Here is a 6543-nt window from a genome sequence, read left to right as displayed (position 1 = left end):
TGAACATAATGAAAAGAAATGGAATTGATGTGAAATTCTTCTCAGATCTCATCCTGCCATTTTCAGAGTATTAGATACCATCCAATCCAGTGTCGCTGTGGGCCATAATGCATTAGTAGCTTGTGAGATCTATTTAATAGGTCATCGCTAACATCATTAAAAAATGAAATAGGATAAAATATCATAGTGCATGTCATTATATACAGTAAGAATAAATATTGCTTTACGAAACCATATTTTGGTTTGTGTGTATATGTGTGATGTGATGTGTTCTGAACCACATAATTCCCACGGCCAGAGAGTCTGTAAGTAGAACAGGTTGCTTCCAGATGAAATTTATTTCCATAATAAGAGGAGCCCGGAAAGGCTGAAAAATCATTTGTCTCAGATGCAGACTATAAGACAGTGAAATCAGTGGCTTTTGGACTTATTAAGACAGTGTACACCCAGTACACATACACACAAATACAAGCCTGACTTATCTATTCTTACCCTTACTACATGAGATACATTATGATCTACTCTGCTCTGCTCCACCCCACCCCACCGTACCCCACCTCATCCCACCCCACTCCACCTCTCTACATTCCATTCCATTCCATTCCATTCCATTCCATTCCATTCCATTCCATTCCATTCCATTCCATTCCATTCCATTCCATTCCATTCCTATTTCATTTATAAAGTGATGGTCAGGACTCATTAGATAAATCAATTTCATGATCCAATAATGGGCTGCAATTTAAAAACACCAGATTAGGTTACATTCAAATTTCCTTTCAACCCCCAAATTCGGTGACTCCAGTGTAAATCACTGCTGCAGTATTAGGGTTTAAAATTCTTTGTGTAGCAGGCTCCCAGATAAAATTTTTGGCTGACTGAAGATCATCTATTATTAATCACTAGCTCATTCATTCCATTCATTACTTACCATGTACCAGATACTATGCTAGATCGTGGTGATGTAGAGTATATAAAGTAAGTAAAACACAGTCCCTATCTTCAAGTTCAAGTTCATAGTTATTGGGACACTGATTAGGTTTCCGTGGGTTCTTAGGATCCTAGCAGCTGCTCATCCTGGGTTTCTCTTGGGAGGGAAGACCCTTGCACTTTATCTCTAGCACATTCTCCTCAGTGTTCCTGGGCAATTTGGCCCTAAAGTCTTGGTCCAGTAGCAGAGAGTTTAACATGCTGCATTTAATAAAAAATAAAAACTCAAAATGAACACATACTAGAAAACAAAGGTTAGCAGCAATGCTGTGGAAGCCCTGACCTCTTTTGGGCCCTTGCGAGGGTATCAGAAGCCCTAATTACTTGTTGTGTATTGATTAATTTCCTATATAGGACACTTAACTTTTGGTCTGATTTGCAGAGATTAATAAAATGAGATTGCTCAGTTTTGGCAGCTAATCAGATTTCTTATGTTTAGACCAGCGTTTTGCTAGGGTTTAAGGAGGCTTCTGACTCAAGCCCTGGAAATGCTCTGTTTAGCCATTTCCTAGTTGAGTTAGTGGTATACTGGACCCAGGGGCGTGGAGTGGGGCTGGGCATTGCTTAAGGTTCCCCTACAATGAGAATCCTATCCTCAGATGTCCCATTTGATGTTAACCTTTCCTGAGCTTCTGGGCTTCTGAGGGCAGTTGGGAGGGCAGCCACATGTCAGTTTAGAATCATGTGCTAATATTTTCATGATTCTTTATTTTATTGTCTAGCAAGATTATATACTCCTGGAAAGGAGCAGTTGGATGACTTGGTATAATCACTCCATGGCTCTGAGTTGCTCCTTTTTTATGTATAAAATGGAAACAGATATGACCCCGACCAGGCTCATGGGGAGGGCTAAGTGACAACCTGGCTTTCAGTAAGAGCCATTACCCTCTCCCTCCAGTTCCCCTACACTCCCCAGAAAGCCAGCACTGGGCATATGGCTTGTACCTCCAGCCCACAAGCTCCCTTTTTTCTTCTTAATCTAGCCCTGGAAATACCAGCATGTCAATAAACCTCCTGACATTCTTCATCCACGTTTCTGTCCTTCCTCTCTACCCTCACCTCATTCTGCACCCTTTGTTCCACTTGAGACCAATCAGCCACATTCACAAATACTTTCCCAAACACAGCTCCCTGCTTCTGCTCAGGGTTTACCTTTGCTTTGGGAGTGTCTCCCATATTCCCCTAAGGCACCTCACCCCAGCACTCCCCACACTGAGTGGAATAACCTCTTTTGGTGTTCTCTCTTGAATTTCTTCACTTGAACAGTCATAATAGGGGCTAACACTTAACAGGGCTGTAGACACCAGAATTTGAGGGTTGAACCCAATGACATCAGCAAGGTAGAATGTAAGTGGCTGGATGGGGTATCATGACATTCTGGCTTACCAGTCAGTCATACCATAGTTTCAGTGAGCCCCAGGAGACCCGGGCACTCCCAGGAATGTGTGTGAAGGGCCCACTGAGTTGATCTCCTTGAGGGCAGACTGTTGCAAGGAAGACTTGTGGAGCGGATAAGGCTTGGGTCTCTGAGAGAGGCAAATAGATTCTAGTCCTGTGGAATTCAATGCTTATCGATGCCTTTTACTACTGAGGAATGCAAGACGAGGCAAGACCATTCCCAATGACTGGCCTGGTTAGACAAGCCACTGGATCCTAGGGCATTGAGCTGGAACGGTTTTGCTGGAACAGCTCTCTTCTTTTACAGATGAACAAGTTGAATCCAGAAGTAGGGCATGACTGGCCCAAGGTCAGTGAGAGCTGTAACCACCGACATGTAGGGAGGTGGCAGCCGTCTGAGCTACAAGGGAAGGGGGCCTGTTGCTACTTCTCTTATCCTTTGTTGCTACTTTCTTCTCTCGTGTCCTTGTCTTTCCCTGGAGCCAAGAGACAGGGAAGAAGGATCATCTATTGCCATGGAAACCAGAGAGTAGGCTGCTCTCCCCATTGACTGTAGCTCCTCTGACAGGGGCTGCTTCTGGTTCTCTGCTGGGCCCTGATGGGAGTGTTAGGACCGGTAACCCTATTTGCCAAGAGGGAAAGCTGGAGGAATAACAGAAATTGGACAGGCTTAGCAAAGTGGCCATTCTTTTTACTTTTTTAGACCAGTTTCTCTTCAGCAGAGACACCTAACATGATTTAAGAATCTTATTTTAGAAAGAGATCAGCTTTGAGCAGATTCTGGTCTTCAGATGCCAGAACTAAACTTTTTAAATTTATTTTATTTTATTTCTTTTTAGGCAAAGCAAACCTTGGTTGACCTCACAGATTGCAAGGACCTTGTCATCTTACAATCCCTTATTTTTTATTTTTTTTTAAATTTTTTACGTCTACAGCACCTGGTCTTCCTAGGTGGTCTTCCTTCCAAGTACTAACCAGGCCCGACCCTGCTTAGCTTCCAAGATCAGATGGGATCAGGCTTGTTCAGGGTAGCGTGGCTGTAGACCCAGAACTAAACTTTTGAACTGACAGTAGCTCTGCCCGAAAAGATTCTGCTCGTCAGACCTGCTAGAAAGAAATCTAAAATAAAGAGTTGGAGTTGGAGGGAAAGAGGAAAAAGAAGTTTATTTTGCTTCCAGACATATTTAAGTCTCCTAAATCTTCTAGGAGTTAAATTGTGGCTTTAAAAATCAATAGACTTTCCTTTGAGACCAAAGAGTTCATGGGTTAAGAAGGGTCATATCAGGTCATCTCATCCATCCTTCTGCCTCTGGGCCTATTTGAATCCCTCTTGTTTATAAAACTCTCTGCAAAGGTGATTTTATAAGCTCCTGCAATAATTTGTTCCACTATCTAACAAGTCTTGATCTTAAAGCCATCTTTTTAGTAGCAGGGCCAAATTCCTCCTGCTGCCTCTAGTGCTTGTCTGTTGATGAGCCAAAACCACTCAGAGGGAGCTGGAATTTTATGAAATGAGCATGATCTTGGGCCTGTTGTCAGTGTTCAAGTTTCGCCATTTCTACTTATAGACAAAATGACCTTGGACAAGTCACTTAAATATTCTAAGACTCAGTTTCTTTATCTAAAGTGATTAGTGTGAAGTTTAAGGAAGTAATACATGTAAACATATCTAATGCGGTACCTGACATTTAGTGATGCTCAACGAATGTGCCATGCTTTTCTGGGTTGGCCTGGGTGCCATGGTTTGGGCATGGATCAAGACCTTAGGAATTAACCCTTTAGTTGTTGGATCACGAGGTTGGTTTGCGGGAATTGGGGACTGGAACAGCAGGGGCGACTGAGGGGGCATTCGTGGGCTTAGTCATTGGCTGTTTGCCAACCAGTGAAAAAGATTTCAATATTTTAGAGACCTGTTTGGCTGTACCAGTGCCTACTATCTAAAGTAACAGCTCTGGTAGTTCCTTCAAAGATGCCAAGCACATCGCTACCTCCACGTCTTTGTTTGTGCCACCTTTACCCTCCTTGTCTTCAATGTCTTTTTGAATCCTACACATCAGTGAAGACCCAGCATCGTATGTGAACATGACTCAGCTCCAAACCTGCAAACCCGATGTCCTGTGTTCTTTATACGGGAGAAAAGAGAAAAGAAGGATGGTTGTTTCTGCCTGGCCAGTTGAGCTATTGGCTCAAAGAACATACAGCCTGAAAATCATAGATGTGGAAACTTAGACGGATAGGGACTTGCCCTACGACATGCCGGTCATCAACAACAGGTCTAGAACCTCAGTATCCTGAACTGCTGCCTAGGCTTCTTGTCTAACACCCTGTGACTATGGCTGTTCCTTGAGCTGGAATTAGAACAGAATCAGCCCCCATCCTGTGTAGCACCTTTCCTGCCCCTGCACATGCTGGCTGAGTCACTCAGAGGAGAGGTGGGTAGGGGGAAAATACACATTTTTTTTTTTTGAGAATGCACACACCAGTTGGGAAAACTGAAGCCAGACAGTCAGTGTGGGTGAGATCTCCCATCCAGGTTCCATCCCAGCCCTCACAGCAAGGCTAGAGTACTGGGGAAATAAAAAACATTGATGTTTTTCTTATCCTCCAATGGAGGTTGGTGTGTGTGTGTGTGGGGCGGGGGGGTTGTTGGTATCTAACTTTAAGCATCATGTTGGGAGAGTGACAGTTTTACTGTTGATTGGATAATTTACTTGGCTTAGCTTTTGTAAGACTTGCCTTTAAATGGAAATTCTTAGACAGACGTGATCTGCTGACAAGGAGTTGCTGCCAGCCTCTGAAGCACCTGGGTTACAGAAACCTCTGGAGGGGGTTATTCAGGCCAAGAGACTGTAAGATAAATGTTTGTATGTGCATGTGTGTCTATGATCCCCTTTGCTAGCAGCAAATTTTGTCATTGCATCATGGAAAAATTCTTCCTTAGGAGAGTAGCAGGTGCAAAGATGCTGATGTTAGATTCATTGAGGAAACAGTTTTGGTCATACAAATGGTATTTATGCACTGGGTTGGCACGTGGTTTGCCCGAATGGAGAAAATACTGTTGAGATGGACATGCTCCTTTGGGAGTAAGGGGCATGGAATGGCTCTCAGAGCCATAGAGGAGAGTGTAGGATAGAGAAGCATGGTGCTTTGGAGCTCATGGGACCAGAGTTCAAATCCTAACTTTGCCGCCTTCTAGCTGAGAGGCCTTAGGCAGCACTACAACACTTGAGGCTGCTTTGTGGGTAGGGGCTCTATAAATTCTGCATCCCTTCCCATGGGGCTTTCAAGAATAAACACAGTGGGGCATCTCAGGGGAAAATGGCCCATAGTTTTGAGCCTTCCAGCCTTAAACATCAGCATGCACTCAGGGTAAGAAAAGAGTATGTGTGGAGGTATAGAGATCCACACAAAAAGTGACCCCTTGAGTTTCCACTTTGGCCACAACTCAGTATTAGGAAACTGCCAGCTGGCTTGCTTCATTTCCTGAGTTTTGACAAGGCAGCAGCTGGAGTTGCCTTCTTTCCTGGTATCTGGAATAGCTGCTGGGATTTAATAGTGCACTTAGAGGAATTACCTGGAATCACAGCAGGCACTGAGAAATGGAATGTATTTCTGTAAGCCAAGCTAATGTTTGAGAGTAAGAGAGTAGGGTCTTTCCTTCCATAGTGGGTGAGATACAAAAAAGGACTGGCCTGTGATTGTGCTATAAATATGACTAGTGATTTCATCTGGGTTGTATTCAGCATGGGATTTAGGTAGGATAGTGTGTGAAAATGAGTAACAGGATCTAATTGGGAAACTCTTTTCAGGTCAAATGCTCATGGAAGCCACCATCGCTCAGCACAGAGGCAATGACAACCACCTTGGCTAATACTTGAGGACAACTGTGCATAACACAGTGTTCTGAACCCATCCCCCTACTCTTCCTTGTTTAGCTAGCTTCACCATAGTCCCATTGGTATCTCCCTCTTTCCTAAGTTTAGATGTTCTTCTCTCAAGTCAACCAACTCCATTTTCTGATATTTAATTGGCACCCCACCGTGGCATCACAATCTTAGGCATACTGCGTTTATCTTCTAGTGGTTCAAAGTCTTCTTGGGAAATGTGATTAATGAACATGCAATTATTAGGCAACAATAAAGACAGTACAGATTA

The 6543-nt window shown here is 43.5% G+C and overlaps 1 protein-coding gene and 1 pseudogene across 9 annotated transcripts in view; one reads left to right on the top strand and one right to left on the bottom strand.

The window, feature by feature from the left end:
• Positions 1-6543, top strand: part of KCNMA1 (potassium calcium-activated channel subfamily M alpha 1) — a 709157-nt gene that overhangs the window by 291315 nt on the left and 411299 nt on the right. The window lies entirely within an intron of this gene.
• Positions 3315-3433, bottom strand: LOC111736597 (annotated as a pseudogene).

The sequence above is a fragment of the Pteropus vampyrus genome, unplaced genomic scaffold (genome assembly GCF_000151845.1).
Source record: "Pteropus vampyrus isolate Shadow unplaced genomic scaffold, Pvam_2.0 Scaffold20, whole genome shotgun sequence".
In the NCBI taxonomy this organism is placed as follows: Eukaryota; Metazoa; Chordata; class Mammalia; order Chiroptera; family Pteropodidae; genus Pteropus; species Pteropus vampyrus.
This window is presented reverse-complemented; position numbering and strand designations above follow the sequence as displayed.